We start from the raw sequence: 12,645 nt of genomic DNA on the forward strand, positions 1-12,645 counted from the left end.
CGAGTCAGTTAATCTCTGTAGTAAACTCGTATTTGACAATCAAGGGGGAGTGTTATAATATGATATAATAATGATTGTCAAAGCTTAATCAAGAAGACTCATAAAACTTATTGAGGAAGTCTCTCAAAACTTATTGAAGAAAATTTGCGCAACTTCTTAGAGAAGAAACTTAGTAAGGAAGAATTGTAAAGCTCATTAAGGAAGACTTACGAAACTTACTAGTGAAGAACTACGCTACTTATCAAAGAAGCTTATATAGCTTTTTTAGTAAGACTTGTCAACCAACCTCTATAAATAGGACTTTCAGTTATTGAAATCAGATATGCTAAAACATATTGAAATACAATTCTCTCTTCAACTTTTATTCTCAGTATATGTGTAATTATTAAGTTACTCATAATCAAGTGTTAGGTCACACGCACTGTAGAGGGGGTGAATACAGTATATAATACAATCAAATCGAACTTTAAAACCTTAAGTAACAGAAAACAAACTTTATTGAAATAATAAACTCTGTTACAGTATGGAACTGTCCTCTCTCAGTGATGAACAAATAATCACGAGAGCTGCTAGGGTTACAATGTATAATCTTCTCGAATATGATAACACTTATAGTGTAAACCCTATGTCTGTGTTTATATATTACACAGTTACAAGATAATCGCTAATTGATATGGAATATAATTCTGCTTCCTAAAATATATCAATCAGATATCTTTTCTTCCAAGTATTCCATTCTTCACGAAACTCCTTTTTCATGCATATGTCTTCTTATGTTTATCTTGGTCTTCTTTCCTTTAATCAGCTACTGTCCTTATCTGAACTTCCTTCAGCACTTAAGTTCTAATATCTAACTTCTGATGATTATCTCCTGATAACATAAGTACTGATATCCTTAAGTCCTGACTTCCAAAATAAGTACTGATCAATGGTTAAATACTGATTTGTTCTGTTAAGTAAGATCTGAAATCTAAACATAAATCATATTAGTCATGACATTATCAAATATATCTAACAATCTCCCCCAACTTGTAAATTAGCAAAATATACAAGTTCAACAGATATTTGATGATGTCAAAAACATTAAGTACAAATGCATGAGAATTAGACTAGATAACTACAACTTACAGTCCTTAAAGCTTTACCAACATTTAACTTCTGATAACAACTTCAGTCTGTAGAAATATTAGAATTTAAGCAGTTGTAGATCTTTGACTTGGCTTCATCATCTAATCTCTCTGATGTCAGGAGTTGTTCTGAGATAGTTCTTCAACAAACATCTCTCAGCATATCTAAGTTCATCAATCATTCTCCTTTTGGCATCTTTAAGCTCTGCAGTATCTTCACCAATCTGAAAAATTGCAGCTCTGAGATCATTGATCTTTGCTTTTCTTATATCCTGATCCAGTCTGATCAAATAAGCTTTATCAGACTCAAGATTGAATTCCACAGCCCTGTACCCCAGAAAGGTAGTTACAATTTGAGCAGTGTTGGGCTTCATTTCAACTATATCACCATTGTGATCTCTGTACTTAGGAACGTATGAGCTGTCAGACTTAACAGAATAAAGCCTTTTCTGTCTCCGAATCTGTTCTTTCAAATAATTTGCAGCAGTCCATGTCAATCTATCATCCACTTGAAATAAGAATAATGCATGCTCCAATTCTTCAAAATACTTCAATGGAATGACATTTTGTCTTATATGATAAACCCTACCATCTGTCATGAAATACAACAAGATGTATTCTTTCAAATAGGTATGGTAAACCATTTGTACAGATTCCAGTTGATTCAATCTCTCAGGAGTTGCTCCAATACCTGGTTCACTCAAGGAAGTTGGATCATTGGTAGTGTTATGTACTCTTCTTTCATTAGCACTTCCCAATCCAGTTTTATATCTTGCTTCCTTTCCAGTAACTACTCTAGCTTCAAAACCACTTGCAGTAGTCTTCAAAGGTTGAGTCTGCTTTGCTTTAGTGAATCCTGGTAGGAGTGTTTTTGGTCTATCTTCTGATATCAAGTTAACTTGAGCTATGTCAGAGGTTACTTGCTTCTTCTGAATATCAGAACTTACAATTTCTTAACTCTGAACAACTTGAGCCATGTAAGAGGTTATTTTAAGAACTTTTCTTGAAGTTAGAGCAAGATTATACTTTTCATCAGTAATTTCTTCATCCTCAGGAGGTACATAAACCTTGATAGGTTCACCAACCTTTTCTTTACCCTTGGATCTTGGATCTATCTGCGGTTGTGATTTAGCCAATGTTGCTTCAGTATGTGTCCTTTCTTTGATCACAATGCCTTTGAGTTTTGGAAGTGGCTTTTTACCAGAAGCTTCAGATTTAGATGTGACTTTCTCTGATTTAAGCCTGGCTTCTTCTTCCATTAAACTCTCCAAGTCCATTCCTGGATTTTCCTGAAGAAATAACTGTCTTGACATTTCCTCATCAAGATCTAAAAGTTCATCAGAACTTATCCTTTTACCAGTAGCAGAACTTATTCTTTTCCCAATATCAGAACTTGTCCTGTGACTAGCTTGTCTTGATGTGAATCCTCTACCTTGACTATGAACTCTACCCATTTCAGAGTTTCCTTGATCATCTTTTCTATCATCCTTCCCTTTCAGTGTCTTATCAGTCTTGCATTTGGACTTAATTACTTTCTCCCCCTTTTTGGCATCAGCAGGTAGTAGAAGAGAGAGAAGCAATTCCACTGAAGATTGGATTTCATGAAGTTGTGAGTGCTGAGAAGCTTGATTGGTCAGAATTGCATCAATCTGAGCTTGTTGTTTCTCTTGAGTCTTCTCAATATAAGCAATCCTGTCAAAGGTAGGTTGGAAGAACTTTTTCTTATCAATCTTGTGAACTTGTTCTTGCTTCATTAGTTCTTCCCTTAAGAGATGTAGCTCTGCATGAGTAGTTGAATGAAGACCTTGTAGATGTTTAGTACTCAATGCAGTGACTCTAAGCTGTGTTTTGAAATCATCAGTATTTAACATCTCATCAGCTTTTGTCAAGTGCTCATCCAGATTCTGTGCAGTTGGAACACAGGTAACTGAGTTCCATTCCTTAGTCCACTCCTGTCCTGCAGGAGTTTCACTCCAAGGCACTGGTGCTTCGCCAATAACAAACTTCTTAACAATTTCTGACTTAAGAATAGCTTGTTGAGGAGCATGTCCTGAAGGACCTGCTGCATCAGCATCTGCAGTTGGAGCAGCATCACCAGTATCTCTAGCATGTGCAGCATCAGAACTTACAGACTCAGTATCTTCTGTTAAAACAACAGTGTGAGTAACAATAGAGGTTTCAGCAACTTCTAATTGCTGATCTGGTGCTAAGTTCTGATCAACAGCCATATCCTGATGCTCACCTAAAGTCTGATCATCAGCATCTAGATGCAGAGAAGGTGTTGTAGGTAACTTGGGAGTTTGAACAGCATCAGTAACAGGTGTTGTTGAATGATTAGTTGATGTTGGAGCTTCGAAGAGAAGTACTTCAGACACAACCAAGTGTTGTACATCAATACCAGCACTTGTGCCTGAATCAACAGGAGACACAGATGGTGTGATATGCTTTTCAGAAACAGCTTCCTTAGATGGAGTTGATGGAGAAAAAGTAACTGGAGCAAATTCCTTGTCTTGTGAGATCAGAGATTCCTGATCCCCTTCCTTAGCTGCTTCCTCTTCATCATCTGAAACTGGCCTTTGGGCCCTCTGTTTCTTGTATTTCTTTGTAGATTTGGATTCCTTGGGAGTTTCAGGAACTGTCATTTTTTTAAGCCTTTTGAGAAGCCTAGATCCCCCAATTCCAGAATCCTTCTGAGAAGTCTCTTTCTCAGCTTCACTTACAAGAGGTTCTGAAGAAGGAACCTGTTCCTCAGAATCAGATTCATCTCTCAAGGCAATCCTCCTTCTCTTTTGAGGTGTTTGAGGAACAGTCTTTGTCCTCTTTGGCTTAGAGGATGAGGGTTTCACAATAGGTGCTGAGGATGAGGGTTTATCAGTCTGTGAAGTGGAGAGATAGGATTTGATATATGTCCTGAGGGTAGGTTGAGTAGAATGAGTTGTAGGTGCTGAGAATGATGGTTTTTGGGTGTGAGGTGTTGGTTGGACATCAGAGTAAACAGATCTATAAGTATCAGGATCAGCATTTACTAGGATCTATTTTACAGACTGAGGAATCTGTAATGGTCTAACCACTGTTTTCTTAGTGTCAGCATTTACCAGGTCATTAAAGTAGCGTTTTGCAACCTTAAAAGGTGGGGTTGAGAAACTGACTAATTGAGGTTCATCAGTACAATAAGTATAAATAAGTTGACAGAATCTAGCAAAATAGACAACATCCCTATCCTCTGTCATCCTATCCCCAATAAAACCAAGTATACCAGTTGCAAAATCAAAATGAGTTTGATTGATAATAGCATACCCGATGTGCTGACTCAGAATTGGGATAGCATCAAAATTTGAACATTTATTTCCAAATGCTTTAGTGATGCAGTCAAAGAAGAAGCTCCATTCTCTTATGATATTAGCCCGTTTCAACTGCCCAAGTTTTGTCAAACTCTTTTCATATCCCAAGTCAGCCATTAACTCCCGAAGAGCTGATTCCTCTGGAAGTGAAAAAGTACACTCTTCTGGGAGATGTAGAGCCCTGCGTATTGTACCAGGAGTGACTGCATAAGATGAATCTCCCACTTCGAAGACAATACTGGGAGTGCCACGTTTACCACCATCACCATAGTGCCCAGTCCGCCAAAATGTCAGAACTTGTTGGCTCGAAAAGACTTCAGGCTGAGTTAAGGCATACCCAACCTCACTGTGTGCAAGAAGATCTTGCACAAAATGCAATTCAGATGGAGCTTCAGTGTGATCAAGAATTGCAGCATAGTTGTTTGGAACAAACTTAGCTCCATCAATGATTAAATCCTTAGGTGCCATGTGAAAAAAAATTGAGATTCAAAAATGCCTGTTAGGTGCTTGATATAATGCCTGTATGAAAAACCAATGTGAGAAGTAAAGAGAAAGAGAGTAAAAGTAAGTAGAGAGAAAAAAATATGAAGGAAATAAAAGATTAAAGAAATCCTCTCTCTGTTGTACTTATACTCTAAAAAAAATGTTACCGTTGGACACCTGTCAGACATGCAGTAATAACGGATAGTTACTAGGCTCGAGAAAACAGGAATCATTACTTACCCACTTGCCTGTTTTCAAGAGAAAACCGTTCCACTTACCTAGATATTCCATTAATTAAGGTGAAACAGTTTTAATTCAAAATTGAAACCGTTCCCACTTATTTAATTTTCTTTCACTGCAACATTAATATTCTGAAAAGAAATCAAGTGAAAATGACCAAGATAAATCATATGAGTAAGTGCTGATATATGAAAGTCAGAACTTAAATTAAAACAGAATTTATACGGTCATCAGAATATCAATCAGGATTTATCAAAGCATTGCAAAATAACTCAGTGACAAAATCTTGAAGTAAAAACAAATTTCATTAATATATCAAGAGAATACATTCATGAAATGGAAATTACATCAGCACTTATACAAGATTTCCCTAAGCTACTAGTCTTAACATCAACAGCCTTAGTCCTAGCTCAAGAAGCAGGGCAAGGCTGATGATGAAGAAAAACAGGAAGAAGACGAGATTAAGTCATCTCTTCTTCCTGCTCTCGACAAACAGAATGGCGAGTCGGATGATTCGCTCTTGCTGGTGGAGAGCTTCCAGCCTTTCCTCCTCCAATCGCTCCAGATGGCGATGGTAGTCCATATAGAAGAACAGAAGGTGGGTCAGTACCTCCTGTGGGACAGAGTCCCAGATCTCCTCAGGAATGGCCGTGACATGCCACTCCTGCTGCCAGTCAGCACAACTTAGCTCCATATTGAAGTTTTGGTAGTTCAAAAACATGTTGTATCTGACCATGGTGTTTTTGAAAGAAAAAAAAGGTATGAAGGTAAGTTTGTGAGAAAGAATCTGATGAGAAGGCTGATGTGAAGTGGCTGCTTATATAGGCAAGAGAATGCCATGAGACGTAAAAGTATTTAATGCTGATAGGTAGAATTAATTCTACCTCGTCTCCCCAGACTTGGAAAAAGAATAACATTCATTGGAAAAAGAAAATATGGTTTAATGCGCACAAGTAACAAGTAAGAGTGGACTGTTCAAGTACGAATACCATTAACCCTGACCATAGTGACTATTAATCTTCCACTTCAACATATTTTAGTTTGAACTGAGACTGTTATCAAATTTTATCCACAGATAAGTCAAGTAAAGAATTAGACTGAAATATCAGAACTTAACAGTCATCAGAACAGGAATCATTACTTACCCACTTGCCTGTTTTCAAGAGAAAACCGTTCCACTTACCTAGATATTCCATTAATTAAGGTGAAACAGTTTTAATTCAAAATTGAAACCGTTCCCACTTATTTAATTTTCTTTCACTGCAACATTAATATTCTGAAAAGAAATCAAGTGAAAATGACCAAGATAAATCATATGAGTAAGTGCTGATATATGAAAGTCAGAACTTAAATTAAAACAGAATTTATACGGTCATCAGAATATCAATCAGGATTTATCAAAGCATTGCAAAATAACTCAGTGACAAAATCTTGAAGTAAAAACAAATTTCATTAATATATCAAGAGAATACATTCATGAAATGGAAATTACATCAGCACTTATACAAGATTTCCCTAAGCTACTAGTCTTAACATCAACAGCCTTAGTCCTAGCTCAAGAAGCAGGGCAAGGCTGATGATGAAGAAAAACAGGAAGAAGACGAGATTAAGTCATCTCTTCTTCCTGCTCTCGACAAACAGAATGGCGAGTCGGATGATTCGCTCTTGCTGGTGGAGAGCTTCCAGCCTTTCCTCCTCCAATCGCTCCAGATGGCGATGGTAGTCCATATAGAAGAACAGAAGGTGGGTCAGTACCTCCTGTGGGACAGAGTCCCAGATCTCCTCAGGAATGGCCGTGACATGCCACTCCTGCTGCCAGTCAGCACAACTTAGCTCCATATTGAAGTTTTGGTAGTTCAAAAACATGTTGTATCTGACCATGGTGTTTTTGAAAGAAAAAAAAAGGTATGAAGGTAAGTTTGTGAGAAAGAATCTGATGAGAAGGCTGATGTGAAGTGGCTGCTTATATAGGCAAGAGAATGCCATGAGACGTAAAAGTATTTAATGCTGATAGGTAGAATTAATTCTACCTCGTCTCCCCAGACTTGGAAAAAGAATAACATTCATTGGAAAAAGAAAATATGGTTTAATGCGCACAAGTAACAAGTAAGAGTGGACTGTTCAAGTACGAATACCATTAACCCTGACCATAGTGACTATTAATCTTCCACTTCAACATATTTTAGTTTGAACTGAGACTGTTATCAAATTTTATCCACAGATAAGTCAAGTAAAGAATTAGACTGAAATATCAGAACTTAACAGTCATCAGAACATAATTTCTTAACTCGAAAAAGGAATGTCTATCTTAGTAAGTCCTTATACAAATTCTGAGTTATAGTCTTCAGAACTTAATCATCAGAACATGCAAACAGAACTTGTCCTCAGAGTGTGTGCAAAGTGACACAATGACTGTTTATCTAAAATAACATATACCACCACAGTAATTTTCATTATTCAGATGGAGTGATTAGTGTGTGCATTAAGCTAAATAACAGACAAAGAGTAAAGTCTGATTCACTTCAGTACATCTTAGAAATAAGGCATAACTAAAATTTTGCTAAAGAGCTGTCATTATCCTGAAACCTACTGATGAATGAGTTCATGCTTGAGTCCACCTCAACTGTTTTGTGCTAATTTTATACATCTTTTTAAATTCTACTTTACAGTGGCTTCTCAGTGTAAGTGAGTCACGACTGCTTATCAGAATTTATGCTATTATCAGAGTATTTCTCCAGTAATCATAGAGTGTGAAAAGTCACCAAGAAAATATTTTGCTTTTCTAATGCATATTTACTTAATACCAGCAATGCACTTGGGTCGTCCCTTCCATATTTTTACTCTAGATCTCAAAGGAGTACCTGATTTTATTCTATGATCCTTTTGCTTTTTCTTTTGATAAGTGAGGTTTATCAGCACTTAGTACATTCAGCAGTTTTACTAGTATCAGTACTTAACATATGAGTAGCATTATTCTAATTTGTGACTTAGTAATAAGATAGACAAAGTAAACTCAACTAAGCTCAATTATCAGGATTTGCTTGTGTCATAAGATTTCCACAAAAATAATTACTTCTTACATGGGATCATTTGTTTATTGAAGACTACTAGGTCAGTATCTAGCACAATTATCCTCATAGGATTGAATAGTTACTTAAACAGACATTACACTTATCAGAGTTTAGAAACATATATTAGACAACAATCAGTACTTTGAAAACATTTATCAATTAATCACAGAATACACAAAGAGATTAAATTCTGTAAATACTGATCATAAAGTCTGATAACACAGAACAAGACTAAGCAGATTTAGAGAAAGAACCTGAAATCATTCCAAGTTCATTTACCAATCTTGTAAAAGTGGCTTCACACAGTGGTTTTGTGAAGATATCTGCAAGTTGTTGATCTGTAGGAACAAAGTGCAATTCCACTGTACCTTCATCCACATGTTCCCTTATGAAGTGGTACCTGATGCTGATGTGCTTTGTCATAGAGTGTTGGACTGGATTACCTGTCATAGTAATAGCACTTTGATTATCACAGTAAATAGGGATTTTGAAATATGTTAACCCATAATCCAGTAACTGATTCTTCATCCAAAGAATTTGTGCACAACAACTTCCTGCAACAATATACTCTGCTTCTGCAGTTGATGTGAAAATTGACTTTTGTTTCTTGCTGAACCAAGAAACCAATCTGCCTCCAAGAAATTGGCAGCTTCCACTTGTGCTTTTTCTGTCAATTTTGCAACCTGCAAAATCTGCATCTGAGTAACCTATTAGTTTAAAATCTGATTCTCTAGGATACCACAATCCCAGATCATCTGTTCCTTTAAGATACTTAAAGATTCTTTTCACAGCTGTTAAGTGAGGTTCTCTTGGATCTGCTTGAAATCTTGCACAAAGACAGGTAGCATACATGATATCAGGTCTACTAGCAGTTAGATAGAGTAGAGAGCCAATCATACCTCTGTAATCAGTAATATCTACTGATTTACCAGTATCCTTATCCAGTTTTGTTGCAGTGGCCATGGGAGTGGATGCACTGGAACAATCTTGCATTCCAAATTTCTTCAGCAAGTTTCTGGTGTACTTAGTTTGACAAATAAAAGTGCCTTCTTCATTTTGCTTGACTTGAAGGCCCAGAAAATAGCTAAGTTCCCCCATCATACTCATCTGATATCTTGACTGCATCAGTTTGGCAAACTTCTTGCAAAGTTTGTCATTTGTAGACCCAAATATGATATCATCAACATAAATCTGGACCAAAACTAAGTCCTTCCCATGGTTGAGGTAGAACAGTGTTTTGTCTATTGATCCTCTGTTGAATCCACTTTCCAGAAGAAACTGAGCTAATGTCTCATACCATGCTCTAGGGGCTTGCTTAAGTCCATAAAGTGCTTTATCAAGCCTGTAGACATAATCTGGATGTTTGGAATCTACAAAGCCTGGAGGTTGTTCAACATATACTTCCTCCTCCAATTCTCCATTGAGAAAAGCACTTTTCACATCCATTTGAAAAACAGTAAACTTTTTGTGAGCAGCATAAGCCAAAAATATCCTTATGGCTTCTAACCTAGCAACTGGTGCAAATGTTTCATCATAATCAATTCCCTCCTGTTGAGAATATCCTTTTGCAACCAACCTTGCCTTATTCCTTGTAATTATGCCATCACTGTCAGTTTTGTTTCTGAATACCCACTTTGTACCAACAACAGATCTATTCTTTGGTCTTGGCATTAGGGTCCAGACTTTGTTTCTTTCAAATTCATTTAACTCTTCCTGCATTGCTTGCACCCAATCAGCATCTTGAAGAGCTTCTTCCACTTTCTTTGGCTCAGTCTGAGAGAGAAAAGAATTGTAAAGACATTCATTTTAAGTGCATATTCTAGTTCTGACACCTGCATCAGGATTTCCAATTATCAAATCAGGTGTATGTGACTTTGTCCACTTCCTTGCAGATGGAAAGTTTTCTCTAGAACTGGATGCTCCCCCATAATCCATGCTGTCTTCATTTTCATTTTCTGATGCTCCCCCTGAATCTATGCTCTCTGAGTTGGATTCTTCAGAATTTAGATTTTCAGCACTATCAGAACTTGGCTTATCAGAACTTGACGAATCAGAACTTGAAGAGCCAGATGTATGTTTTGATGTTTCTTGAGATGTGGTAGGATCTTGAGTATGCTCCCCCTGCATTGGTGCATCTTCCTTTGACGTAGTCACCACAGTTTCAATAACATCAGAGTTTAATCCATCAGAGTTTACAGTATCAGGACTTAGACTATCAGGATTTTCAGTATCAGAATTTGAGTCTTCATTTTCAAATCTCAGCTGATCATGATCAATGAAATCTTCAAGACCAGTAATCTTCTTGTCATCAAAAGAGACATTGATAGATTCCATGACCACTTTTGTTCTCAAATTATAGACTCTGAAGGCTTTTGTGGAAAGTGGATATCCAACAAAGATTCCTTCATCAGCTTTTAGATCAAACTTGGATAGCTGTTTAGGATGAGTCTTGAGAACAAAACACTTGCATCCAAATACATGAAAGTATTTCAGATTTGGCTTCTTTTTCTTCACCATCTCATATGGTGTTTTTCCATGCTTGTTAATGAGTGTTGCATTTTGAGTAAAACAAGCAGTTTGCACAGCTTCAGCCCAGAAATAGGTTGGAAGCTTTGCTTCTTCAAGCATTGTACGTGTAGCTTCAATGAGAGTTCTATTCTTCCTTTCAACAACTCCATTTTGTTGTGGAGTTCCAGGAGCAGAAAATTCCTGCTTTATTCCATGGTTTTTGCAGAACTCTTCCATTATCAAATTCTTGAACTCAGTGCCATTATCACTCCTTAAAATTTTCACAGAATCTTTGACCAATTTATCCAGTTGTTTGACATGATCAATCAAGATAGATGCATTTTCACTTTTTGTGTGCAAGAAATACACCCATGTGTATCTGGTGAACTCATCCACTATGACCAAAGCATATTTCTTCTTTGCAATAGACATGACATTCACTGGACCAAATAGATCAACATGTAGTAGATGATAAGGCTCAAGAATTGATGATTCAGTTTTGCTCTTGAATGAAGATTTTCTTTGTTTGGCTTTCTGACAGGAATCACAAAGGCCATCAGGAGCAAATACTGACTTTGGCAGTCCTCTCACAAGATCTTTTTTGACTAGTTCATTTATGTTATTGAAATTTAAATGAGAGAGTTTCTTGTGCCAATTCCAGCTTTCTTCAATTGATGCTCTACTCATCAGACAGATTGCAGAACCATTAGTACTTGTTGAAAGCTTAGCTTCATAAATATTACCACGCCTGAATCCTTTCAGAACAACTTTGCCTTTAGATTTACTCACAATTTCACAGTGTTCTTCAAAGAAATCAACATGATAACCTCTGTCACAGATTTGACTTATACTCAGCAGATTGTGTTTAAGTCCTGAGACCAGAGCTACGTCTGTAATTATGACATTTCCAAGATTTATATTTCCATATCCCAATGTTTTTCCAATGTTGCCATCTCCATAAGAAACACTTGGGCCAACTTTCTCCACAAAGTCTGATAGCAGAGACTTATTTCTAGTCATATGTCCTGAACATCCACTGTCCAGAACTAGAATATTTTTCCTGTTGCCCTGCAATCACAAAGACCACTAATCATTAGTTTTAAGGACCCAGACTTGCTTGTATCCTTTGGCCTTATTAAGTTTGTTAACATTTGCAGCGGATTTAGCATCAGATTTTATGTTAACATTTTTCTTATCAGAACTTATACTATCAGACTTTGAATCAGAATTTACACTAGAAGGAACAATGGAAACTTTCTTTAAAGAAGGTTTTATTTGATAATAATCATAGTACAAACTATGATATTCCTTACAAGTATAAATGGAATGCCATAAACTACCACAATGAAAACCAGGATTTTGTGGTTTGTATCTAACAGACTGACTCTTAACTCCTGATTTTGAAAGTAAGGAGTTAATATTCTTATTCTTCCTGCAAAAAGAAGCCAGATGGTTAGAACTTCCACAGTTATGACATGTTTTCCTAGGAGCATCAGGAACAGGTTTATAATTATTGCTTTTATTCACACCTTTCTTTCCATTCCTATTTTTCCTAGGTGATTTTACCTTGTTTGCATTCTTAACATCTTTCAGCTTATGCTTAAGCTGCTTCTTTGTCATTAAGCCTATGTTTACTTCAGTTGTCTTTTCCTGTTTTAGTTTGTCAGAAGTTAATTCCTCTTTAACTTCCGATTTCTCATTTTCAGACTTTACAGTTACAAACTTGACAGGTTTTAACTTTGACTTTTGCTTAACAACATGCTTAATTTCTTTAGTTCATTTATCATTCTTATCTTCTCCATAACCTAAGCCCTCTTTCCAGTTTCCACTACTTAGCAAATTTTGAGTTGTTTTGTCAGAGTTAGTCCAAGTCCT

The sequence above is a fragment of the Apium graveolens genome, unplaced genomic scaffold (assembly GCF_009905375.1).
Source record: "Apium graveolens cultivar Ventura unplaced genomic scaffold, ASM990537v1 ctg1513, whole genome shotgun sequence".
In the NCBI taxonomy this organism is placed as follows: domain Eukaryota; kingdom Viridiplantae; phylum Streptophyta; class Magnoliopsida; order Apiales; family Apiaceae; genus Apium; species Apium graveolens.